This window comes from Arachis hypogaea, chromosome 14, assembly GCF_003086295.3.
Source record: "Arachis hypogaea cultivar Tifrunner chromosome 14, arahy.Tifrunner.gnm2.J5K5, whole genome shotgun sequence".
Taxonomy (NCBI): Eukaryota; Viridiplantae; Streptophyta; class Magnoliopsida; order Fabales; family Fabaceae; genus Arachis; species Arachis hypogaea.
The window spans coordinates 73,540,153-73,567,595 of record NC_092049.1 but is presented as its reverse complement, the minus strand read 5'-3'; positions in this window follow the sequence as shown (position 1 = coordinate 73,567,595).

Here is a 27,443-nt window from a genome sequence, read left to right as displayed (position 1 = left end):
ACTAACGTTCTCGAAGGTTGACAAGGCAACATTAAAAGCCACGTTAACCTAGTTAACGTGGGTTTTTAACGTAAGGCAAAAGGGGTGGATTGGAACGTTAGTGACAATGTTAATTGTCACTAACGTTCCCGAACTTGGACTTTCACTAAATGATTAACACTCCTTACGCCCTGAGCTTAAGTCTCTGCCCACTCCGCACTTTCTCTCTGCAAGTAAAGCCAAGCCCAAATAAAGAAAGGAACTGCTTCAAACTCAAGATCCAAAGGCCCAAGACTTGAAGAGTGAACTAGAAGCTGAGAAGAGTAGTATATATAGGAATAGCTTTGAATTGTAAAGGAGTTCTGGAGGCTGAAGAACCACTCTCTGTATTTACTTTCTTTGCAATTTCTAGTTTTATGATGTATTCTCCATCTTTGTTTTCATTTTCAAGAGCTATGAACAACTAAACCCCTTTCATTGGGTTAGGGAGCTCTGTTGTAATTTGATGGATCAACACTAATTTTCATTGTTCTTCTTCTATCTTTCCTCTTGATTTTACTTGAAAGCTTTCGATCTTCATCCAATTGAGTAGTTATCTTGGAAGAGAAGCTATTCAAACTTGGATCTCTTTTGAACTTTGGAAGAGGAATGAAGAGATCAAGCTAGAAATGCTTTCTCATGCTGGACCAAATTGTGTTTGGATGGGTATGTGACTATAACCCTCTCAATACTTGGTTTTGGAAATGCATGTGGTATAATCAGTGACCATACTTCATCTCTTCTCATGAGCAATTGACCAAGGAATTGACTATTGATCAAGATTTGAGAGATTGAATTGCAAGGAATTGTAATTCAATCACTTAAGATTGCCAAGGAGATCAATGAGTGCATTGATTGAGGAAGAGATGAAAATGAACTTGATCCGGAGAATTGCAACATCTCCTAAGCCCAATGAACTCCCCATCTCTAATCTCACCCATTCTCTTTAATTTCTGCGATTTACTTTTATGAGCAAATCCCCCATTCCCATTTACAATTCTGCAATTTATTTTCAGTCATTTACTTCCAGTCCTTTAATTCTAGCATTTACTTTTCTGTTATTTACATTCCCGCTATTTTATTTTCTGCAACTCTCAACCCAAATTCTGGATTCGCTCAAATAGAACATTCTTCTAATTAAAGTTGCTTGATCAATCAATCCTTGTGGGATTCGACCTCACTCTATTGTGAGTTTTTACTTGACGACAACTTCGGTACACTTGCCGAAGGGAGATTTGTTGAGAGACAAGTTTTCCGTGCATCAAGTAGCAACCCACTGCAAGAGTCCTTTGACTTGCATGGCGGAGCTAGTTAACTTATATCTGCCCAACAAACTCTCTGTAAGAGTCCTTTGACTTACAAGAGCATACACACACTCTCACTGTAAGAGTCCTTTGACTTACAGGAGTATATGCTAGTCGTGTGTTCTCGATACCTCTGTAAGAGTCCTCTAACTTACAGAATAGCATTATAGCTAAGTATCCCAGGAAAGCAGTCTCAGTGGTCGTACCACCATCTATCTGACTGCCTTCACGCAGCAGATCATCACATAATTAATCTCATTATCATCATCACTTTCACATTCTTATGCAGTACCTCTTTCTTTCTCTGTTCAATCATGCTATACAAACTTTACAGCTTTTACTTTTACAACATCGTAACTCAAACCATTTCTCTTTATCACAATACTCTTTTCTCTTTGTCTTTTTACTCTGCTCTGATTACTCTTTTCTCTGTATCTCTTTACTTTTCTCTGGTTACTCTGTTCTCTGTGTTTCTTTACTCTGCTTTGATTTCTCTTCATAACATATGTATTTAAAGCTTATGTAAATTTCGGTATGAATAGTTAGTCTGTCCCAAGTATAGGTTCATTAAGTCTATACTGAAACAGTTTGACTTTTCATATAACACCTAACCCTTGTCGCAACTCAAGTACTAACTAAGTTGCCATAGTTCGTTCACTAGTCTCTGTCTATTTTTCTGTCATTAAAACTTTACAGACTTTTTCTTTATTTTTTTTTCTTTTTATCTTTTCTTTAAATTTTTATCTTTCATTTATCTTTGCCTCACTAATATGTTCTTACCACTCCCTAAGTGTTTTATGAAGGTAATTATGATATTCTGCGCTTAAAGTTGTCTTTCTAAAGCTTTTACAGAAAACTACCTTTTCCGCATTATTTTATTATTTTTATTAAAATATTATTTTTAATTAAATATTATTATTTAATATATTATTATTATTTATTATTTTATCATTAATTTTTCAAAAATTACCCCTTTTTAACTTTTAACCTTTAAAAATTCACTTTTTACCACCCGTAACTTTTAATATTTCTACTTTAACCACCCTAACTTTCAGAAATTACAAAATAACCCCTCAAACAACAAAATATTTACTTCCTTGCCCTTTCTAAGATCTAAAAGGTGTTCTTCAATGTTCTTCACCACACTCAAAGTGTTCTTCATGTTCTTCATAAATTCTTCAGATTCTTTCTCTGTTTTTACCCATTTTTTCAGTCTTTTCAGCAACCGATTTTTACCATAATTCAAAATAAAATTGCAGCCACTAAAACCTCATCTTTTCTACATGATTTCAACACAAATTGATCCTGAATTTAAGCTTAGGGTTTCGTTTTCCCAGCTGCCCCAAGAATATGAATTTTAAAGCTTGAATTTCATCAAATTTCATCAAAATTTCACCAAATTTTCACCAAGAATCAATCATATATGCAACCAATTTTTAGCACATCCAATTTATACAACATTCACACAACTCAAACACAAATAATCAAGATTAATTTCGTGACACCCTACCTTGATTTGCTGCTCCGAATTCGGTTAGACTTTCAGGTGGTCCTTAAGCACTTTTTCCTCCTAAAACACATCAAGAACAACTTTAAATCCACAAACTCTCAACTGACCAAATCTCCCTCAGCACATTAGGAAGAGATATCTCACCTTATACTTGCTGAAAATTAATGTTTCTTGGCCCTCAAGTCAAGTTAAGCATGATTCCTAAGGAAGAACATCAAGAAAACACATGTTTTGCATGGTTTTCCTTGAAAACCGAATTGAAGAGGGAGGGAGACAGCCATCTCACCTTATTTCCAGCCTTGATAAGTCACATGGTTATGTAGAGAAAGAAGAGAGGATCATTTTTGTGAAATCGGACTTTTGATTTGAGTTTTAGTTCAGAAGAAATCAAGCTTTGAAGATTAAGTGTTCATGAAGTTTTCTCTCTTTTCTCTCCTTTCAATTTCGGCCAAAATGATGAAATGAGACAGCCTTGGAGGTCTTGGGGGTGTAAGGTGAGTTGTGATTGGTTGGCTTGGAGGTGGGTTAAAATAATATTAAAATATCTCAGGTGTATAACTACTAAAACTAGATGTATCGGAACACTTGTAAAAACATCTCTAAAAATTATTTTCTGAGCTACTAGCATAAATGACACTAGTAACATATTTATTATGAGAATAAAACATGTATAATGAGGCCTTAGCATTGCTAAAGTCATCAGAAGTGCTGGTGCTAAGCTGCACCAGTAAACCGTAAACCCGGTTAAACCGATTTTCTGTTTTTAACTAAAACTGACCAGGTAACCTTATAATATCATTCAAGAAGCTTCTAATACTCATATAATGATGATATTATCATATTATCTCTCTTCTCTCATGAATCGAGTCCGGTTCATCAAATTGAGACTATTTACGAAAAACCGAATCAAAACTCCTAACCGATACGGTTCAAAAACTAGGTTCTTCGTGACTGCGTTATCGAGCTTGCCTCAGAAAAGGTTCTAGCTTAAGGATGACATAATGACAATGAGTATCGAGATACTTGTTGATATAGAAGTGGTGTTCTCTTTACTGATCTTCCAGAGAAATTCGTGCCTTTAAGAAAGATCTTGCGTACTCGAAAATCAAGGTTGTTACATTCTACCCTCCTAAAAGAAAATTTTGCCCTCAAAATTTCAGCCGCGTGCAAGAATCCATCTCCAAGCAGTCTATTTCCTTCAAGCCATCCTGACGAAGATATCAGTTCGTTCCTTACAGCATCTAAATATCACATAGCCATGCCCATGGAGATCATAACAGCTATAAGAATAGTTGTGCCTCACACGAATTTGTCGTTCGAAACTCGATTAAACCATGCCTATTCACAGTCATTGAGGTCTTATCCACACCAAACAATCAACATTAAGGTGATCAGTCTTAATATCTCAAGTTAGGCATGAACATTCCCAAAATGAGCACTCATAGACATTCATGCCAAATGTATCTTGAAGATACCCTAACAGCATGAGACACACAAGCAGAGTATGCAATAAAGCATAGTCAGTCCACTCCCCAGGCTCTACTGGGAACGAACTGCTCTGATACCCAATTGTAACGACCCAATTTTCAGTACGCCTAGGACATACCAGAAACTGAGTGCTACCAATTTGTCATCCTAATTATTATCTATTATTTATTATATGAGCCTGATTCGATGTTAAAAGCATAGTTAGTTAGCGAGGTACTTTTTTTTTTGAAAACGTGTGAATTAATAAACAGAATCATTTATAATCAATTCACAAATAATAACAGATAAAACAATTATAATCAACCACACATAAATACATCACAAGTAGCTAGCAACATTCGGTGATCCAGCCTTTATTAGAATATAGACTGTTAGTTAGAACACCCCTAGATATAGCTAGATAATAACTATATACATATACATACATACAACATCCCATGCCCTGACCTGTTCAAGAAGTCCCTAAGCTGGCACCCAGGCTAGTCTAGACTCTATACTCACTTAGTCCCTCTAAACTACTAAACTGAGGGAAAGTACGTTCTAAGTCTTCACAACTCAAGTCAGGTGGAACGTCATCAAAAGATGGAACATCATCTACTATTCCTCTGCACGATCAGACGTTGCCATAGGACGTCTCTCTGGTACCTCATCAGGTAGCCACACAATAGGAGTCTCGTACACAGGATTTAGGCTAAAGTTTGTAGAAAAGCGGGGTGCAGACGTTGGCTGGCCTCATAGTATATACATATAAACAGGTAACGGAGTTCACTCTAGACTCAGAAGACTATTTAGAGTGGAATCTTTTTTGTGAACGATCGTCAGCGAACTACGGAAGGGTACTCATGCTTCCATCTGAAGGGGGAAGGGTGAGAGAAGGGGTAAGAACTGGGGAGTTCTTAGTAGGGCCGGGGTTATTAGTTACGTTCATTAATTCCGTGTTGTTTAGCAGATAAATAGCAGAATATCGAGAAGCAGTAGAAAAAAGAAACAGATAAATAGAGAAAGTAAAGAAAACAGAAAGCAAAATACAAACAAAAGAATACAAGAAAACAAAACACAGACACAGAGAATAGAATAAAAACAAAGAAGGCATACATTCAAACAACAATCATAACAGAAGAAATGCGCAACCAAATATGATGCATGTCTAGCCCTAGCGCAGGTAATGAGCTCATCTGTCGGTTACATACCCGCTCCCGACGTTACCCGGAGTCCTTTGACCAGGTAGGGCTTCCCTGTTGGCAATGCCCCTCGTAAGAGTCCTTTGACTTGTGAGGCAAACCACTGCAAGAGTCCTTTGACTTGCATGGCGGAGTTAGTTAACTTATATCTGCCCAACACACTCTCTGTAAGAGTCCTTTGACTTACAAGAGCATTTACACACTCTCACTGTAAGAGTCCTTTGACTTACAGGAGTATATGCTAGTCGTGTGTTCTCGATACCTCTGTAAGAGTCCTCTGACTTACAGAATAGCATTGTAGCTAAGTATCCTAGGAAAGCACTCTTAGTGGTCGTACAACCATCTATCTGACTGCCTTCACACAGCAGATCATCACATAATTATTCTCATTATCATCATCACTTTCACATTCTTATGCAGTACCTCTTTCTTTCTCTGTTCAATCATGCTATACAAACTTTACAGCTTTTACTTTTACAACATCGTAACTCAAACCATTTCTCATTATCACATTACTCTTTTCTCTTTGTCTTTTTACTCTGCTCTGATTACTTTTTTCTCTGTATCTCTTTACTTTTCTCTGGTTACTCTGTTCTCTGTGTTTCTTTACTCTGCTTTGATTTCTCTTCATAACATATGTATTTAAAGCTTATGTAAATTTCGGTATGAATAGTTAGTCTGTCCCAAGTATAGGTTCATTAAGTCTATACTGAAACAGTTTGACTTTTCATATAACACCTAACCCTTGTCGCAACTCAAGTACTAACTAAGTTGCCCTAGTTCGTTCACTAGTCTCTGTCTGTTTTTCTGTCATTAAAACTTTACAGACTTTTTCTTTGTTTTTTTTTCTTTTTATCTTTTCTTTAAATTTTTATCTTTCATTTATCTTTGCCTCATTAATATGTTCTTACCACTCCCTAAGTGTTTTATGAAGGTAATTATGAGATTCTGCGCTTAAAGTTGTCTTTCTAAAGCTTTTATAGAAAACTGCCTTTTTCTCATTATTTTATTATTTTTATTAAAATATTATTTTTAATTAAATATTATTATTTAATATTTTATTATTATTTATTATTTTATCATTAATTTTTCGAAAATTACCCCTTTTTAACTTTTAACCTTTAAAAATTCACTTTTTACCACCCGTAACTTTTAATATTTCTACTTTAACCACCCTAACTTTCAGAAATTACAAAATAACCCCTCAAACACCAAAATATTTACTTCCTTGCCCTTTCTAAGATCTAAAAGGTGTTCTTCAATGTTCTTCACCACACTCAAAGTGTTCTTCATGTTCTTCATAAATTCTTCAGATTCTTTCTCTGTTTTTACCCGTTTTTTTAGTCTTTTCAGCAACTGATTTTTACCATAATTCAAAATAAAATTGCAGCCACTAAAACCCCATCTTTTCTACATGATTTCAACACAAATTGATCCTTAATTTAAGCTTAGGGTTTCGTTTTCCGAGCTGCCTCAAGAATATGAATTTTAAAGCTTGAATTTCATCAAATTTCATCAAAATTTCACCAAATTTTCACCAAGAATCAATCATATATGCAACCAATTTTTAGCACATCCAATTTATACAACATTCTCACAAATCAAAAACAAATAATCAAGATTAATTTCGTGACACCCTACCTTGATTTGCTGCTCCAAATTCGGTTAGACTTTCAGGTGGTCCTTAAGCACTTTTTCCTCCTAAAACACATCAAGAACAACTTTAAATCCACAAACTCTCAACTGACCAAATCTCCCTCAACATGTTAGGAAGAGATATCGCACCTTAGACTTGCTGAAAATTAATGTTTCTTGGCCCTCAAGTCAAGTTAAGCGTGATTCCTAAGGAAGAACATCAAGAAAACACATGTTTTGCATGGTTTTCTTTGAAAACCGAATTGAAGAGGGAGGGAGACAGCCATCTCACCTTATTTCTAGCCTTGATAAGTCACATGGTTATGTAGAGGAGGAAGAGAGGATCATTTTAGTGAAATCGGACTTTTGATTTGAGTTTTAGTTCAGAAGAAATCAAGCTTTGAAGATTAAGTGTTCATGAAGTTTTCTCTCTTTTCTCTCCTTTCAATTTCGGCCAAAATGATGAAATGAGACAGCCTTGGAGGTCTTGGGGGTGTAAGGTGAGTTGTGATTGGTTGGCTTGGAGGTGGGTTAAAATAATATTAAAATATCTCAGGTGTATAACTACTAAAACTAGATGTATCGGAACACTTGTAAAAACATCTCTAAAAATTATTTTCTGAGCTACTAGCATAAATAACACTAGTAACATATTTATTATGAAAATAAAACATGTATAATGAGGCCTTAGCATTGCTAAAGTCATCAGAATTGCTGGTGCTAAGCTGCACCAGTAAACCGTAAACCCGGTTAAACCGATTTTCTGTTTTTAACTAAAACTGACCAGGTAACCTTATAATATCATTCAAGAAGCTTCTAATACTCATATAATGATGATATTATCATATTATCTCTCTTCTCTCATGAATCGAGTCCGGTTCATCAAATTGAGACTATTTACGAAAAACCGAATCAAAACTCCTAACCGATACGGTTCAAAAACTAGGTTCTTCGTGACTACGTTATCGAGCTTGCCTCAGAAAAGGTTCTAGCTTAAGGATGACATAATGACAATGAGTATCGAGATACTTGTTGATATAGAAGAGGTGTTCTCTTTACTGATCTTCCAGAGAAATTCGTGCCTTTAAAAAAGATCTCGCGTACTCGAAAATCAGGGTTGTTACACAAATTGATTATCTCCACTTGTCTTTCCTTTATAGTTAGAAATTAACTAAGTGGAGAAATAGCCAATTATTGTCACAATTGATGGAGGCAATGATGATAGGAATTCCAATTCTCACCCCTAGCCAAGATTTTATATTGATTGATTGTCATTTGCCCTTATTAGTTTAATTTGTTGATTGCTCATTGCTTTAATTCATGTTTATTTACTTTTCTTGTACTCAACTTCAAAATACCAAGAGAACTCCTAACCAATGATGTGCATCTTAGGGCAACTCCTAGGGAGAACAACCTGGGATTCTACTCCCGGTTATTGATTTTGAATTGTGGTGACTGGAACACAGAATCGTGATCTCACACTTTTCTCACAACTCCATGCAATTAACCAGTAAGTGCACTGGGTCGTCCAAGTAATAAACCTTACGTGAGTAAGGGTCAATCCCACGGAGATTGTCGGCTTCAAGCAAGCTAAGGTCATCCTTGTAAATCTTAGTCAGGCAGATTCAAATGGTTATGAGGTTTTGATAATTAAAATATAAATAAAATATAAAAGAAAATAAAGTTACTTATGTAATTCACTGGTGGAAATTTCAGATAAGCGTCTGGAGATGCTTTGTTGCTTCTGAACCTCTACTTTCCTATTGCCTTCTTCCAACCATGCGTTACTTCCTTCCATCGCAAGCTGTATGATCCTCTCAGTGAAAATGGTCCTCTACAGTTTCTGCACGGCTAATCAACTGTCGGATTTCTCATATCGGATGAAAAATACCAGGTACAGCTACCGCATGCCTAATCATCTATCGGTTCCCGCTAGCGTCGGGTCACTTACGCCCAACATTCGCAGGTTTGAAGCTCGTCACAGTCATCCCTTCTCGGATCCTATTTGGAATACCACAGACAAGGTTTAGACTTTCCAGATCCAAGGAATGCTACCAAACGTTCTAACCTATACCACGAATATACTAATCTCATGGACTCAGTCCGTGTATTAGATATCCAAAATAATATACTCCGGCTGTCGTCCAATGACTACGTTGAACATTATGTAGACTACTTTGTGGTTGTCAAGCACGTGGATCTTGGCTAAGAGAGTTGTAACAACCCTGATTTTCGAGTACGTGAGATCTTTTCTAAAAGTACGGATTTCTCCAGAAGATCAGTAAAGGGAACACCTCTGATATATCATCAAGCATCTCAATCCTCATTGTCATTATGTCATCCTTAAGCTAGAACCTCTTCTGAGGCAAACTCGATAATGCAATCGCAAAGAACCTAATTTTTGAACCGTATCGGTTGGCAGTTTTGATTCTGATTTTCGTAAATAGTCTCTGTTTGACGAACCGGACTCGATTCATGAGAGGAGAGAGATAATAGTATAATATTATCATTATATTAGTATTAGAAAATGCTTGAATGATATTATAAGGTTACCTGGTCTGTTTTAGTTAAAAACAGAAAATTAGTTTAACCGGGTTCACAGTTTACTGGTGCAGCTTAGCACCAGCACTCTCTGCTGACTTTAGCAATGCTAAGGCCTCATCATACATGTTCTATTCTCATAATAAATATGTTACTAGTGTCATTTATGCTAGTAGCTCAGAAAATAATTTTTAGAGATATTTTTACGAGTGTTCCGATACATTTAGTTTTAGTAGTTATACACCTGAGATATTTTAATATTATTTTAACCTACCTCCAAGCCAACCAATCACAACTCACCTTATACCTCCAAGACCTCCAAGGCTGTCTCATTTCATCATTTTGGCCGAAAATAACAAGAGAGAAACTTTCATGAACACTTAATCTTCAAAGCTTGATTTCTTCTGAACTAAAACTCAAATCAAAACTCTGATTTCACCAAAATGATTCTCTCTTCTTCTTCTACATAACCATGTGACTTATCAAGGCTGGAAATAAGGTGAGATGGCTGTCTCCCTCCCTCTTTAATTCGGTTCTCAAGGAAACATGCTTAAACAAGTGTTTTCTTGATGTTCTTCCTTAGATCTCTTGCTTAGCTTGACTTGTGGGCTAAAGATCTTTGATTTCCTGCATGTTTAAGGTGAGGATAACCTTCCTAAGATGCTGCTGAAGTTCGTTTAGTTGATGGTTTAGAGTTTTAAAGTTGTTCTTGATCTGTTTTAGGAGGAAACAGTGCTTTAAGAACACTTCAAAGAGTAACCAGATTTGGAGCAGCAAATCAAGGTAGAGTTTGACGAATTTAATCTTGATTGATTATGTTTGAGTTGTGTGATTATGATATGGTTTGGCTGTGCTTGAAATTGATTTTTTTATGAGTAATTCTTGTTGAAATTTTGGTGCAAAATTTGATGAGAATTGATGAAATTCAAGCTATGAATGTGTGTTCTTGGGGCTGCTGGAAAATAAAACCCTAGAGCTTAAATTTAGGTTCAATTTGTGTTAAAATCATGTAGAAAAGATGGGGTTTTAGTGGTTGGGAATTTATTTTGAATTTTGGTAAAAATCGGTTGCTGAAAAGACTGAAAAACGGGTAAAAACAGAGAAAGAATCTGAAGAATAAATGAAGAACATAAAGAACACTTTGAGTGTGATGAAGAACATTGAAGAACACCTTTTAGATCTTAGAAAGGGCAGGGAAGTAAATATTTTGGTGTTTGAGGGGTTATTTTGTAATTTCTGAAAGTTAGGGTGGTTAAAGTAGAAATATTAAAAGTTACGGGTGGTAAAAAGTGAATTTATAAAGTAAAACGTTAAAGGAAGGTAATTTTCGAAAATATATTAATAAAATAATAAATAATAATAAAATATTAAATAATAATATTTAATTAAAAATAATATTTTAATAAAAATAATAAAATAATGCGAAAAAGACAGTTTTCTGTAAAAGCTTTAGAAAGATAACTTTAAGTGCAGAATCTCATAATTATCTTCATAAAACACTTAGGGAGAGGTAAGAACATGTTAGTGAGGCAAAGATAAAAAAAAAATAAAAAGTTAAAGAAAAGATAAAAACCAAAGAAAACGTCTGTAAAATTTTAATGACAGAAAAACAGACAAAGATTAGTGAACGAACTAGGGAAACATAGTTAGTCCTTGAGTTGCGACTAGGGTTAGGTATTATATGAAAAGTTAAACTATTTCAGTATAGACTTAATGAACCTATACTTGGGACAGGCTAACTATTCATACCAAAATTTACATAAGCTTTAAATACATACGTTAAGCAGAGTAATCAGATAAAAGTAAAGAGATACAGAGAAGAGAGTAATCAGAGCAGAGTAAAGAAACAAAGAGAAAAGAGTAGTATGATAAAAAGAAGAGGACCTGTTGAAGGGTCATTTGTTGCTTGAAGCAACCCAAGAGATGCTTGTTTGTTTATTTGTTGCATTAAGGCAACTCCAGAGTTATTTATTTGTTCATCTGCTGCATTGAGGCAGTCAGATAGATGGTGTTGAGACCACTGAGAATGCTTTCCTACGGTACAGATCCATACTTTATTTCTGTAAGGCAGAGGGGTTATTTCCTGCTTTAGAAGTACCGCGACCACCTGTTCCATTTCTGTAGTGGCAGAGGGGTTATTTCCTGTATACAGAAGGTGTGTCGGTATACATCCCTGCAATGGCAGATGTGTTATTTCTTGCGTGCAGTGGACCCTGTGGTGGCAGAGGGGTTATTTCCTATACACAGGGGTATAGCCAACAGGAAAGCCATACCCGTTTCAGCTGCTTCGGGTTACGTCGGGAGCGGGTAGAAACCGACAAATGAGCTCATTACCTGCACTAGGGCTAGACATGCATCATACTTGGTTGTGCATTTTCTCTATTATGATTGTTGCATGAATGTATGCGTTCCTTGTTTGTATTCTATTCTCTGTGTTTGTGTTCGTGTTATTTTCTTGTATTCTTCTGTTTGTGTTTTGCTATCTGTTTTCTCTATCTTCTCTATTTATCTGTATTTTCTAGTTACTGCTTCTCTGTATTCTGTTATTAGTCTGCTAAACAACATAGAATTAATGAACATAACTAATAACCCCGGCCCTTCTCTCTCCTTTTCTATTATTAGTCTGCTAAACAACATAGTATTTTCTATTTTCTTACCCCTTCTCTCTCCTTTCCCCCTTCAGATGGAAGTGAGAGTACCTTACCGTAGTTCGTTGATGATGGTTCTGCAAAGAGGATTTCGCTCTAGATAGTCTTCTGAGTCTAGGGTGAATATCGTTCTCAATTTATATGTATATACTGTGAGACCAGCCAATGTCTACACCCCGTTTATACGTGAACTTTAACCTAAATCCTGTGTACGAGACTCCTGCTGTGTGGCTACTTGATGAGGTACCAGAGAGACGTCTTATGGAAATGTCCGATCGTGCAGAGGAGTAGCAAATTATGTTCTACCTTTTGATGACGTTCCACCTGACTTGAGTTTTGAAGGCTTAGAAAGTATTTTCCCTCGCTTTAGAAGTTTAGAGGGACTAGGTGAGTATAGAGTCTAGGCTAGCCTAGGTGCCAGCTTAGGGACCTCTTGAACAGGTCAGGACCTGGGATGTTGTATGTATGAATATGTATATAGTTATTATCTAGCTATATCTAGGGGTGTTCTAACTAAAGGTCTATAATCTAATAAAGGCTGGATCACTGAATATTGCTAGCTACTTGTGATGTATTTATGTGTGGTTGCTTATAACTATTTTATCTGTTATCAGTTGTGAGTTGATTATGAATGATTCCATCTATTAATCCAAACGTTTAAAAAAAAATATACCTCGCAAATTAAGTACGCTTTTAGCAACGAATCAGGCTCATATGATAAATAATAGATAATAATTAGGAAGACAAATTGGTAGCACTCAGTTTTCGATATGATCTAGACATACTGAAAATTGGGTCGTTACACAAGTAACGAAGATTCGATGATTGTCACGGGTCACCCCTTTATTTTGACTTAACTGAATTAAGTACGAGAGTATATCCTGGAGAAGAAGTAGGCGTGAATTGAATAGAAAAATAATAGTAATTGCATTAATTCATGAAAAACAGCAGAGCTCGACACCTTAATCTATGGGGTGTAGAAACTCCTCCGTAGAAAATACATAAGTGAAAAAGGTCTAGGCATGGTTGAATGGCCAGCCTCCATGCCAAAGGTCTAAGGACTAAACGTCCAGAGATAAAAAGCTATATAATAAATCTCTAAAAGTAGTTTTTATACTAAAATAGTAACCTAGGTTTATAGAAAATGAGTAACTAAGTGCAAATAGTGCAGAAATCTACTTCCGGGGCCCACTTGGTGTGTGCTTGGGCTGAGCATTGAAGCTTTTTCGTGCATAGGCTGTTCCTAGAGTTAAACGCCAGATTTGGTGCCAGTTTGGGCGTTTAACTCCAATTCTGGTGCCAGTTTGGGCATTTTATGCCAAGATGTTTTAGGCTGAGATTGAACGTCAGTTTGGGCCATCAAATATCGGAAAAAGTATGGTCTATTATATATTGCTGGAAAGCCCAGGATGTCTAATATCCAACGCAATTGGGTTTTTGTAGCTCCAGAAACTCAACTTCGAGTGCAGCAGGGTCAGAATCCAACAGTATCTGCAGTCCTTTTTCAGCCTCTGAATTAGATTTTTGCTCAGGTCCCTCAATTTCAGCCAGAAAATACCTGAAATCACAGAAAAACACACAAACTCATAGTAAATTTTAGAAACATGATTTTTGAATAAAAACTAATAAAAATATAATAAAAAGTAACTAAAACATACTAAAAACTATGTAAAAACAATGCCAAAAAGGGTATAAATTATCCGCTCATCACAACACCAAACTTAAATTGTTGCTTGTCCCCAAGCAACTAAAAACAAAATAGGATAAAAAGAAGAGAATATACAATGAGTTCCAAACTTATCAACGAACTTTGTTCCAATTAGATGAGTGGGGCTAGTAGCCTTTTTGCTTCTGAACAGTTTTGGCATCTCACTTTATCCTTTAAAGTTTAGAATGATTGGCATCCATAGGAACTTAGAATTCAGATAGTGTTATTGATTCTCTTAGTTCAGTATGTTGATTCTTGAACACAGCTACTTTATGAGTCTTGGCTGTGACCCTAAGCATTTTGTTTTCCAGTATTACCACCGGATACATAAATGCCACAGACACATAACTGGGTGAACCTTTTCAAATTGTGACTCAGCTTTGCTAGAGTCCCCAGTTAGAGGTGCCCAGAGCTCTTAAGCACACTCTTTTTGCTTTGGACCATGACTTTAACCGCTCAGTCTCAAACTTTTCACTTGACACCTTCACGCCACAAGCACATGGTTAGGGACAGCTTAGTTTAGCCGCTTAGGCCAGGATTTTATTCCTTTGGGCCCTCTTATCTATTAATGCTCAAAGCCTTGGATCCTTTTTACCCTTGCCTTTTAGTTTAAAGGGCTATTGACTTTTTCTGCTTGCTTTTTCTTTTTCTTTCTTTTTTTTTCACCCTATTATTTTTTTTGCCATTTTTTTCTTCTTTTTTTTTCGCAAGCTTTGTGTTCACTGCTTTTTCTTGCTTCAAGAATCAATTTTATGATTTTTTAGATTATCAATAAAATTTTTCCTTTTTTCATTATTCTTTCAAGAGCCAAAAATTTTAACATTCATAAACAACAATATCACAAATATGCAATGTTCAAGCATTCATTCAGAAAAACAAAAAGTATTGCCACCACATCAAAATAATTAAACTAATTTCAAGATAGAATTCGAAATCATGCACTTCTTGTTCTTTTGCAAATAAAAACATTTTTCATTTAAGAAAGGTGAAGGATTCATAGGACATTCATAGCTTTAGGACATAGACACTAGACAATAATGATCATGTAATAAAGACACAAACATAGACAAACAATAAAGCATATAATTCGAAAAACAGGAAAATAAGAACAAGGAAATTATAGAACGGGTCCACCTTAGTGATGGCGGCTAGTTCTTCCTCTTAAAGATCTTTTGGAGTGCTTGAGCTCCTCTATGTCTCTTCCTTGCCTTTTTTTCTCCTCCCTCATGGCCATTTGGTCCTCTCTAATTTCATGGAGGATGATGGAATGCTCTTGGTGCTCCATCCTTAGTTGTCCCATGTTGGAACTTAATTATCCTAAGGAGGTGTTGATTTGCTCCCAATAGTTTTGTGGAGGAAAATGCATCCCTTGAGGAATCTCAGGGATTTCTAGATGAGGAACTTCCTCATGCTCTTGTTGAGGTCCATAAGTAGGCTCTCTTGTTTGCTCCTTCCTCTTCTTAGTGATGGGCTTGTCCTCATCAATAAGGATGTCTTCCTCTATGACAATTCCAGCTGAATTGCATAGGGTACAAATGAGATGAGGGAAGGCTAACCTTGCCAAAGTAGAGGGCTTGTCCACCACCTTGTAGAGTTCTAGGGATATAATCTCATGAACTTCTACTTCCTCCCCATTCATGATACTATGGATCATGATAGCCCGGTTTATTGTAACTTCAGACCGATTGCTAGAAGGAATGATAGAGCGTTGGATGAACTCTAACCATTCCCTAGCCACGGGTTTAAGGTCAAGCCTTCTTAGTTGAACCGGCTTGCCTCTTGACTCTATCTTCCATTGAGTTCCTTCCATACAGATGTCCATAAGGACTTGGTCCAACCTTTGATCAAATTTGACCCTTCTTGTGAAAGGGTGAGGATTTCCTTGCATCATTGGCAAGTTAAATACTAACCTCACATTTTCCAGACTGAAATCCAAGTAATTCCCTCGAACCATTGTGAGCCAATTCTTTGGGTTTGGGTTCATACTTTGATCATGGTTCTTAGTGATCCATGCATTGGCATAGAACTCTTGAACCATTAAGATCCCGACTTGTTGAATGGGGTTTGTGAGAGTTTTCCAAACTCTTCTTTGAATCTCATGTCGGATCTCCGGATATTCACTCTTTTTGAGCTTGAAGGGGACCTCGGGGATCACCTTCTTCTTGGCCACAACTTTATAGAAGTGGTCTTGATGGACCTTTGAGATGAATCTCTCCATCTCCCAAAACTCGAAGGTGGAAGCAATTGCCTTTCCTTTCCTCTTTTTAGAGGTTTCTCCAGCCTTAGGTGCCATTAATGGTTATGGAAAAACAAAAAAGCTTAGCTTTTCCCACACCAAACTTAGAATGGTTGCTCGTCCTCGACCAAAAGAAGAAAGAAATGAGTAGAAGAAGAAGAAATGAACGAGATGGAGGTGAGGAGTGGGTTCGGCCAAGGGGGTTAAGTGTGTATGAAGTGTGAAATTGAAGGTTGTAAGGAGGGGTATTTATAGGGTAAGGGAGAGAGGGAATTAGGTCATGAAGGGGATGGGTTTGGGAGGGAAATTGTTTAAATTTGAATGGTGAGGTAGGTGGGGTTTTATGATGGATGGATGTGAGTGGTGAAGAGAATATGGGGAAGAGGGTAAGATGTGATAGGTGAAGGGTATTTGGGAAAGAGTTATTGATCGAATTGGTCAAGAGTATTTGGGGAAGAGTGTTATGGAAAGGTGTGGGGAGGAGAGAAGAAGATGTGGGGTAGGTGGGGATCTTGTGGGGTCCACAGGTCCTGAGGTGTCAAGGAATTCTGCTCCCTGCACCATTCTGGCATTCAAACGCCCATTGTGTGCCAATTCTGGCGTTAAACACTAGCTCTGCTACCTTTTCTGGCGTTAAACGCCAGTTCTACTACCTTTCATGGAGTTAAACGCCAGTTCTGCTACCTTTCCTGCGTTAAACGCCAGTCTGCTGCCCATTTCTGGCGTTAAACGCCCAGAGTGCTGCCCATTTTGGCATTTAACGCCCAGAATGCTGCCAGGCTGGGCATTAAACGCCCATTCTGCTATCCTTACTGGCGTTTAAATGCCAGTAAGCCTGTGCTCCAGGGTGTGCTATTTTTCATGCTATTTTTCATTTTGCTTTAATTTTGCAGTTATTTTTATGACTTCTCATGAACATCAACCTAAAGAAAACATAAAATAACAATGGAAAATAATTAAATATAATTAAATAACATTGGGTTGCCTCCCAACAAGCACTTCTTTAATGTCAATAGCTTGACAGTGAGCTCTTAGAGAGCTTCATAGAGACTCAGAGCTTAATGGTGGCCTCCCAACACCAAACTTAGAAGTTGAGTGTGGGGGATCTGTTTGACTCTACATTGAGAGAAGCTTTTCATGCTTCCTTTCCATGGTTACAGAAGAAGATCCTTGAGCCTTAAACACAAGGTAGTCCTCATTCAGTTGAAGGACTAACTCTCCTCTGTCCACATCAATCACAGCTCTTGTTGTGGCTAGGAAGGGTCTTTCAAGGATAATGGATTCATCTTCATCCTTCTCAGTGTCTAGGATTATGAAATCAGGAGGGATGTACAGGCCTTCAACCTTGACTAAGACATCCTCTACAAGTCCATAAGCCTGTTTCCTTGAATTATCTGTCAATTCTAATGAGATTTTAGCAGCTTGTACCTCAAAGATCCCTAGTTTCTCCATTACAGAGAGTGGCATGAGGTTTATACTTGAACCAAGGTCACACAGAGCCTTCTTAAAGGTCATGGTGCCTATGATGCAAGGTATTAAGAATTTTTTGGGATCCAGTTTCTTCTAAGGTAACTTTAGTTGCCCCAAAGCATTCAGTTCATTAATGAGCAATGGAGGTTCATCCTCCCAAGTTTTATTACCAAATAACTTGGCATTCAACTTCATGATTGCTCCTAGGTACTGAGCAACTTGCTCTTCAATAATATCTTCATCTTTTTCAGAGGAAGAATATTCATCAGAGCTCATGAATGGTAATAGTAAGTTCAGTGGAATCTCTACGGTCTCTATATGAGCCTCAGATTCCTTTGGTTCCTCAAGAGGGAACTCCTTAGTGGCCAGTGGATGTCCATTGAGGTCTTCCTCATTGGAAATCACTGCCTTTTGACTCTCTCCAGGTTCGGCCATGTTGGACGTATTTATGGCCTTGCACTCTCTTTTTGGATTCTCTTCTGTATTGCTTGGGAGAGTACTTGGAGGAGTTTCAGTCACTCTTTTACTCAGTTGACCTACTTGTGCCTCCAAATTTCTGATGGAGGACCTTGTTTCAGTCATGAAATTGAGAGTGGTCTTAGATAGATCAGAGACTATGGTTGCTAAGTCAAAGTGGCTCTTCTTAGAATTCTCTGTCTATTGCTCAGAAGATGATGGAAAGGGCTTGCTATTGCCAAACCTATTTCTCCCACCATTATTATTGAAGCCTTGATTAGGCTTCTGTTGATCCTTCCATGAGAAATTAGGGTGATTTCTCCATAAAGGATTATAGGTTTTTCCATAGGATTTTCCTATGTAATTCACCTCTTCCATTGCAGGATTCTCAGGGTCATAAGCTTCTCCTTCAGGGGAGACTTCTTTAGTACTTCCTGATGCAGCTCGCATTTCAGTTAAACTCTGAGAAATCATGTTGGCTTGCTGAGTCAATATTTTATTCTGATCCAATATGGCATTCAAAGTATCAATCTCAAGAACTCATTTCTTCTGAGTCATCCCATTATTCACAGGATTTCTTTCAGAAGTGTACATGAACTGGTTATTTGCAACCATCTCAATGAGTTCCTGGGATTCTGCAGGCGTCTTCTTCAGATGAAGAGATCCACCAGCAGAGTGGTCCAATGACATAGTGGAGAATTCAGACAGACTATCATAGAATATACATAGGATGCTCCATTATGAAAGCATGTCAGAAGGACACCTTCTAATCAATTGCTTGTATCTTTCCCAAGCTTCATAGAGGGATTCACCTTCCTTCATTTTGAAGGTTTGGACTTTCACTCTAAGCTTGCTCAATTTTTGAGGTGGAAAGAATTTGGCCAAGAAGGCATTGACCAACTTTTCCCAAGAGTTCAGGCTTTCTTTAGGTTGCGAGTCCAACCATGTCCTAGCTCTGTCTCTTACAACAAAGGGGAAAAGCATAAGTTTGTAGACCTCAGGATTAACCCCATTGGTCTTAACAGTGTCACAGATTTGTAAGAATTCAGCTAAGAACTGATGAGGATCTTCCAATGGAAGTCCATGAAACTTGCAATTCTGCTGCATTAGAGAAACTAATTGAGGCTTAAGCTCAAAGTTGTTTGCTCCAATTGCAGGAATTGAGATGCTTCTGCCATAGAAGTCAGAAGTTGGTGCAATAAAGTCACCAAGTACCTTCCTTGTATCCCACCATTATTGTTATTTTTGGCTACCATCTCTACTTCTTCAAAAATTTCTGTTAGGTCCTCTCCAGAGTGTTGTACTTTAGCTTCTCTTAGCTTTCTCTTTAGAGTCCTTTCAGGTTCAGGATCAGCTTCAAGAAGAATGTTCTTATCCTTGTTCCTGCTCATATGAAAAAGAAGAGAACAGAAAAGAAGAGGAATCCTCTATGTCACCGTATAGAGATTCCTTTATGTGAGTAGAAGAATAGAAGAATAGAATGAAGAAGGGAGAAGAAGAAGAATTCGAACACAGAGAGAAGGAGAGGGTTCGAATTTTTAAGAAGAGGAGAAGTGTTAGTATATAAATAAAATAAAAGGAAAGAGATGAGAGAGAGAGAGAGTATTATTCGAATTTTAATTATAAGAAAAGAAAAATATTTTTCTATTTATTTTAATTATTGGTTAGTATTCGAAAATTAAGAGAAGAAATAAAATAAAATTTGAAAACTAAATAAATTAATTAATTAAAAAGATTTTTAAAAAAGTGGTTAGTGAATTTCGAAAATTAGAGAGAGAAAAGTAGTTAAGTGGTTTTGAAAAAGATATGAGTGAAATAGAAAACTTTTAAAATCAAACAAAAAGTCAAGTAGTTAATTGAAAAAGATTTGAAAATCAATTTTGAAAAGATAAGAAGTTAGAAAAAGATTTTGAAATTAAATTTTGAAAAATATATGATTGAAAATTCATTTTGAAAAATATTTGAAAAGGAAATTAAAAAGATTTGATTTTTGAAATTAAAGTTGATTACTTGACTAACAAGAAACTAAAAGATATGATTCTAGAATTTAAAGATTGATCCTTTCTTAATAGGCAAGTAACAACTTGAAAATTTTTGAATCTAAACATTAAATGTTAGCAATTAATTCGAAAATCATGAAATAAAAATAAGAAAAATATTTTGAAAATTTATTTAAGAAAGAATTCGAAAATATTAAAAGAAATTTGAAAAAGATTTTAAAAGATAGAATTTTTAATTTGAAATTTTGACTTGACTAACAAGAAACAACTAAATTTTAAAACTTTTTGACTAAATCAATTCAAAATTTCGAAATTTATAAGTGAAATAAGGGAAAGATATCTTTTTGATTTTTGAATTTTTAATGAGGAGAGAGAAAAACAAAAAAAATGACACAAAACATAAAAGTTTAAGATCAAAACAACAAATGCATGCAAGAACACTTTGAATGTCAAGATGAACACCAATAACACTTTGAAGATCATGATGAACATTAAGAACATAATTTTGAAAATTTTTAAGAAAAGAAAGACATGCAAGACACCGAACTTAGAAATTTTTAAACTATAGACACTAATAATTCGAAAATGCATATGAAAAACAAGAAAAGACACAGAACAAGAAAATGTAAAGATTAAACAAAGAAATTCATCAAGAACAACTTGAAGATCATGAAGAACACATGCATGAATTTTTCAAAATTTTAAGATAATTAAAACATGCAATTGACACCAAACTTAAAATTTGACACAAGACTCAAACAAGAAATACAAAATATTTTTGGTTTTTATGATTTTATTAAATTTTTTTTTTGTAATTTTCGAAAATTATTTTGGAAAAAGAAAATAAAAATTTCAAATTTCTTAATATGAATTCCAGGAATCATGCAATGTTATTCTAAAGCTCGGGTCCAAAGGATTAGACATGGCTTAATAGCCAGCCAAGCTTTAAGTGAAAGCTTCGGTCTAAAAGATTTGACATGGCCAAATGACCAGCCAAGCTTTAGCATAAAACATACAAGCATGTCAATGAGAAGTGGAAGCCCCAGTCCAAAAGATTAGACATGGCTTAACAACCAGCCAGGCTTCAACATATCTTATGAAACTTTAGAATTCGTTCTTAAAAATTCTGAAGAACATAAAATAATAAAATTTTTTCGAAAATAAATAAAAATTAAAAAGCTTAAACATAAAATAAAATTACCTAATCTAAGCAACAAGATGAACCGTCAGTTGTCCAAACTCGAACAATCCTTGGCAACGGCGCCAAAAACTTGGTACACGGAATCATGATCTCACACTTTACTCACAACTCTATGCAATTAACCAGCAAGTGCACTGGGTCGTCCAAGTAATAAACCTTACATGAGTAAGGGTCGATCCCACGGAGATTGTCGGCTTGAAGCAAGCTATGGTCATCCTTATAAATCTCAGTCAGGTGGATTCAAATGGTTATGAGGTTTTAATAATTAAAATATAAATAAAACATAAAATAAAATAAAGTTACTTATGTAATTCACTGGTGGAAATTTCAGATAAGCGTCTGGAGATGCTTTGTTGCTTCTGAACCTCTGCTTTTCTATTGCCTTCTTCCAACCATGCGTTACTTCCTTCTATGGCAAGCTGTATGATCCTCTCAGTGAAAATGGTCCTCTATGGTTTCTGCACGGCTAATCAATGGTGCACGAAATTGTGATGTCCAGGCTCGAACAATCCTTGGCAACGTGAGCAACTTGGTACGCGTAATCGTGATTACACTTTAATTATGTAAAATTCATGGCTCTTTCTTGTCTCTGGCAATGGCGCCAAGAACATGGTGCCAATGCCATGGTTCACAACTTCGATACAACTAACCAGCAAGTGCACTGGGTCATCCAAGTAATACCTTACGTGAGTAAGGGTCGAATCCCACGGAGATTGTTGGTATGAAGCAAGCTATGGTCACCTTGCAAATCTCAGTCAGGCAGATATAAATTGATAATGATGTTTTCGAATAATAAATAATAGAATAGGGATAGAAATACTTATGTAATTCATTGGTGAGAATTTCAGATAAGCGAATAGAGATGCTTTTCGTTCCTCTGAACCTCTGCTTTCCTGCTATCTTCATCCAATCAGTCTTACTCCTTTCCATGGCTGGCTTTATGTGATACATCACCACTGTCAATGGCTACTTTCGGTCATCTCTCGGGAAAATGATCCAATGCCCTGTCACGGTACGGCTAATCGTCTGGAGGCATCACCCTTGCCAATGGCTTCATGTTATCCTCTCAGTGAATAATATGCTCACGCACCCTGTCACGGCACGGCTATTCATCTGTCGGTTCTCGATCATGCTGGAATAGGATTTACTATCCTTTTGCGTCTGTCACTAACGCCCTACAATCGCGAGTTAGGAGCTCGTCACAGTCATTCAATCATTGAATCCTACTCGGAATACCACAGACAAGGTTTAGACTTTGCGGATTCTCTTGAATGCCGCCATCATTCTAGCTTACGCCACGAAGATTCTGGTTAGGAGATCTAAGAGATATTCATTCTAGCTTATTTCATGTAGAACAGAAGTATTTGTCAGGCACGCATTCATAAGGGAGAAGGATGATGAGCGTCACACATAATCATCACCTTCATCACGTTCTTGGGTGCGAATGGATATCTTAGAAGCGAAATAAGATGAATTGAATAGAAAACAGTAGTACTTTGCATTAATCTTTGAGAAACAGCAGAGCTCCACATCTTAATCTATGGAGTGTAGAAACTCTACCGTTAAAAATACATAAGTGAAAGGTCCAGGCATGGCCGAATGGCCAGCCCCTCTGATCTAAGAACCAGGCGTCCAAAGATGTCTAATACAATAGTAAGAGGTCCTATTTATAATAAACTAGTCACTAGGGTTTACATGAGGAAGTAATTGATGCATAAATCCACTTCCGGGGCCCACTTGGTGTGTGTTTGGGCTGAGCTTGAGTGTGGCACATGTAGAGGTCCTCCTTGGAGTTGAACGCCAGTTTTAGTGCCAGTTTGGGCGTTCAACTCTGGTTTTGGCTCCTTTTCTGGCGCTGGACGCCAGATTTGGGTAGAAAGCTGGCGTTGAACGCCATTTTACATCGTCTATTCTTGGCCAAAGTATGAACTATTATATATTTCTGGATAGCCCTGGATGTCTACTTTCCAACGCAATTGGAATCGCGCCATTTCGAGTCCTGTAGCTCCAGAAAATCCACTTTGAGTACAGGGAGGTCAGAATCCAACAGCATCAGCAGTCCTTCTTCAACCTCTGAATCTGATTTCTACTCAAGTCCCTCAATTTCAGCCAGAAAATACCTGAAATCACAGAAAAACACACAAACTCATAGTAAAGTCCAGAAATGTGAATTTAACATAAAAACTGATGAAAACATCCCTAAAAGTAACTAGATCCTACTAAAAACATACTAAAAACAATGCCAAAAAGCGTATAAATTATCCGCTCATCACAACACCAAACTTAAATTGTTGCTTGTCCCCAAGCAACTGAAAATCTAATAGGATAAAAAGAAGAGAATATACTATAAATTCCAAACTATCAATGAAACATAGCTACAATTAAATGAGCGGGACTTATAGCTTTTTGCCTCTTGAATAGTTTTGGCATCTCACTTTCTCCATTGAGGTTCAGAATGATTGGCATCTATAGGAACTCAGAGTTCAGATAGTGTTATTGATTCTCCTAGTTCAGTATGATGATTCTTGAACACAGCTTCTTTATGAGTCTTGGCCGTGGCTCTAAGCACTTTGTTTTCCCGTATTACCACCGAATACATAAATGCCACAGACACATAATTGGGTGAACCTTTTCAGATTGTGACTCAGCTTTGCTAAAGTCCCCAATTAGAGGTGTCCAGGGTTCTTAAGCACACTCTCTTTTTTTGCTTTGGACCTTGACTTTAACCACTCAGTCTCAAGTTTTCACTTGACACCTTCACGCCACATGCACATGGTTAGGGACAGCTTGGTTTAGTCGCTTAGACCAGGATTTTATTCCTTTAGGCCCTCCTATCCACTGATGCTCAAAGCCTTGGGATCCTTTTTATTTACCCTTGCCTTTTGGTTTTAAGGGTTACTGGCTTTTTGCTCTTGCCTCTTGGTTTTAAGAGCTTTTGGCTTTTTTTTTTTTTTTTGCTTGCTTTTTCTTTCTATTTTTTTTCGCCTATTTTTTTTTCTTTTTTTTTTTTCTGCAAGCTTTGTTCTTTGCTGCTTTTTCTTGCTTCAAGAATCATTTTTATGATTTTTCAGATTATCAAATAACATGTCTCCTAGTCATCATTCTTTCAAGAGCCAACATATTTAACATTCTTAAACAACAACTTCAAAAGACACATGCACTGTTCAAGCATACATTCAGAAAACAAGAAGCATTGTCACCACATCAATATAATTAAACTAAGTTCAAGGATAAATTCAAAACTCACGTACTTCTTGTTCTTTTGAATAAAAACATTTTTCATTCAAGAGAGGTGATGGATTCATAGGAAATTCATAACTTTAAGACAAAGTTACTAACTACTAATGATCATGTAATGAAGATACAAACATAGATAAGCACATAACATAGAAAACGAAAAATAGAAGAAATAAGAGCAAGGAATGAATCCACCTTAGTGATGGTGGCGTTTCCTTCTTGAGGAACCAATGATGTCCTTGAGCTCATCTATGTCTCTTCCTTGTCTTTGTTGCTCCTCCGTCATTGCTTTTTGATCTTCTCTAATTTCATGAAGGATGATGGAGTGCTCTTGATGTTCCACCCTTAATTGTCCCATGTTGGAACTTAATTCTCCTAGGGAGGTGTTGATTTGCTCCTGATATTTATGTGGAGGGAAATGCATCCCCTGAGGTATCTCAGGGATTTCTTGATTTGCAGCCACATGTTCTACCACTGAGCTATAGACCCTTGAGATGAATCTTTCCATCTCCCATGACTCGGAGGTAGGAGCCTTTGTCTTCCCTTCCCCTCTTTTAGAGGTTTAGGTGCCATCAATGGTAATGGAAAAACAAAAAAGCTTATGCTTTTACCACACCAAACTTAGAATGTTGCTCGCCCTCGAGCAAAAGAAGAAGGAATAGAAGAAGAAGAAGATATGGAGGAGATGGAGGGATGTGTGTATGGATGTGAGTGGTGGATGGAAAACAGAAGGGATGGTCATGAATGGAGAGATAGAGGGTGAGGTGGGTGGGGATCCTGTGAGATTCACAGATCCTGAGATGATCCTGTGGGTCCACAGATCCTGAGGTGTCAAGGCATTTACATCCCTGCACCAATTTAGGCATGCAAAATGCCCTTGCACATAACTCTGGGCGTTCAGCGCCAGGTTGGTGCCCATTTTGGGCGTTCAACGCCCATTTGCTGCCATTTCTAGCGTTGAACGCCAGAACCATGCTTGTTCTGGGTGTTCAGCGCCAGGATGCTGCCCATTTTGGGCGTTCAGCGCCAGAACCATGCTCTGTTCTGGCGTTTGAACGCCAGACAGATGCTCCTCCAGGGTGTGATTTTTCTTCTGCTGTTTTTGATTCCGTTTTTAATATTTTTGTTTATTTTGTGACTCCACATGATCATGAACCTATAAAGACATATAACTAAGAAAAATATAGTTAGATAAATAAAAATTGGGTTGCCTCCCAACAAGCGCTTCTTTAATGTCAATAGCTTGACAGTGGGCTCTCATGGAGCCTCACAGATGTTCAGAGCATTGTTGAGACTCTCCAACACCAAACTTAGAGTTTGGATATGGGAGTTCAACACCAAACTTAGAGTTTAGTTGTGGCCTCCCAACACCAAACTTAGAGTTTGACTGTGGGGGCTTTGGTTGACTCTGCTTTGAGAGAAGCTTTTCATGCTTCCTCTCCATGGTTGCAGAGAGAGATCCTTGAGTTTTAAACACAAGGGAGTCCTCATTCATTTGGAGGACTAATTCTCATCTGTCAACATCAATCACAGCTCTTGCTGTGGCCAGGAAAGGTCTTCCTAGGATAATGGATTCATCCTCTTCCTTTCTAGTATCCAGGACTATGAAATCAGCAGGGATGTAAAGGCCCTCAACCTTTACTAACACGTCCTCTACTTGTCCATAAGCCTGTTTTCTTGAATTGTCTGCCATCTCTAATGAGATTTTAGCAGCTTGCACCCCATAGATTCCTAGTTTCTCTATTACAGAGAGGGGCATGAGGTTTATTCCTGAACCAAGGTCACACAGAGCCTTAAAGATCATGGTGCCTATGGTACAGGGTATTATGAACTTTCCAGGATCCTGTCTCTTCTGAGGCAATGTCGGTTGATCCAGATCACTTAGTTCATTGATGAACAAGGGAAGTTCAACTTCCCAAGTATCAATACTAAATAATTTGGCATTCAGCTTCATGATTGCACCAAGGAGCTTGGCAGCTTGCTCTTCAGTAACATCCTCATTCTCTTCAGAAGAGGAATACTCATCAGAGCTCATGAAGAGCATAAGGAGGTTCAATGGAATCTCTATGGTCTCTAGATGAGCCTCAGAGTCCTTTGGTTCCTCAGAGGGAAGCTCCTTATTGGTCACTGGACGTCCCAGGAGGTCTTCCTCCTTGGGATTAACGTCCTCTCCTTCCCTTACAGGTTCGGCCATGGTGCTTATGTCAATGGCCTTGCACTCTCCTTTTGGATTCTCTTCTGCATTGCTTGGGAGAGTACTAGGAGGGATTTCAGTGATCCTTTTACTCAGCTGGCCCACTTGTGCTTCCAGATTTCTAATGGAAGATCTTGTTTCATTCATGAAACTTACAGTGGCCTTAGATAGATCAGAGACTAAGTTTGCTAAATTAGAAGTATTTTGTTCAGAGTTCTCTGTCTGTTGCTGAGTGGATAATGGAAAAGGCTTGCTATTGCTAAACCTGTTTCTTCCACCATTATTAAAGCCTTGTTGAGGCTTTTGATCCTTCCATGAGAAATTTGGATGATTTCTCCATGATGAGTTATAGGTGTTTCCATAAGGTTCACCCAAGTAATTCACCTCTGCTATTGCAGGGTTCTCAGGATCATAAGCTTCTTCTGCATAAGAAGCCTCTTGAGTACTGTTGGATGCAGCTTGCATTCCATGCAGACTCTGAGAGATCATATTGACTTGCTGAGTCAATATTTTATTCTGAGCCAATATGGCATTCAGAGTATCAATCTCAAGAACTCCCTTCTTCATAGGCGTCCCATTATTCACAGGATTCCTTTCAGAAGTGTACATGAATTGG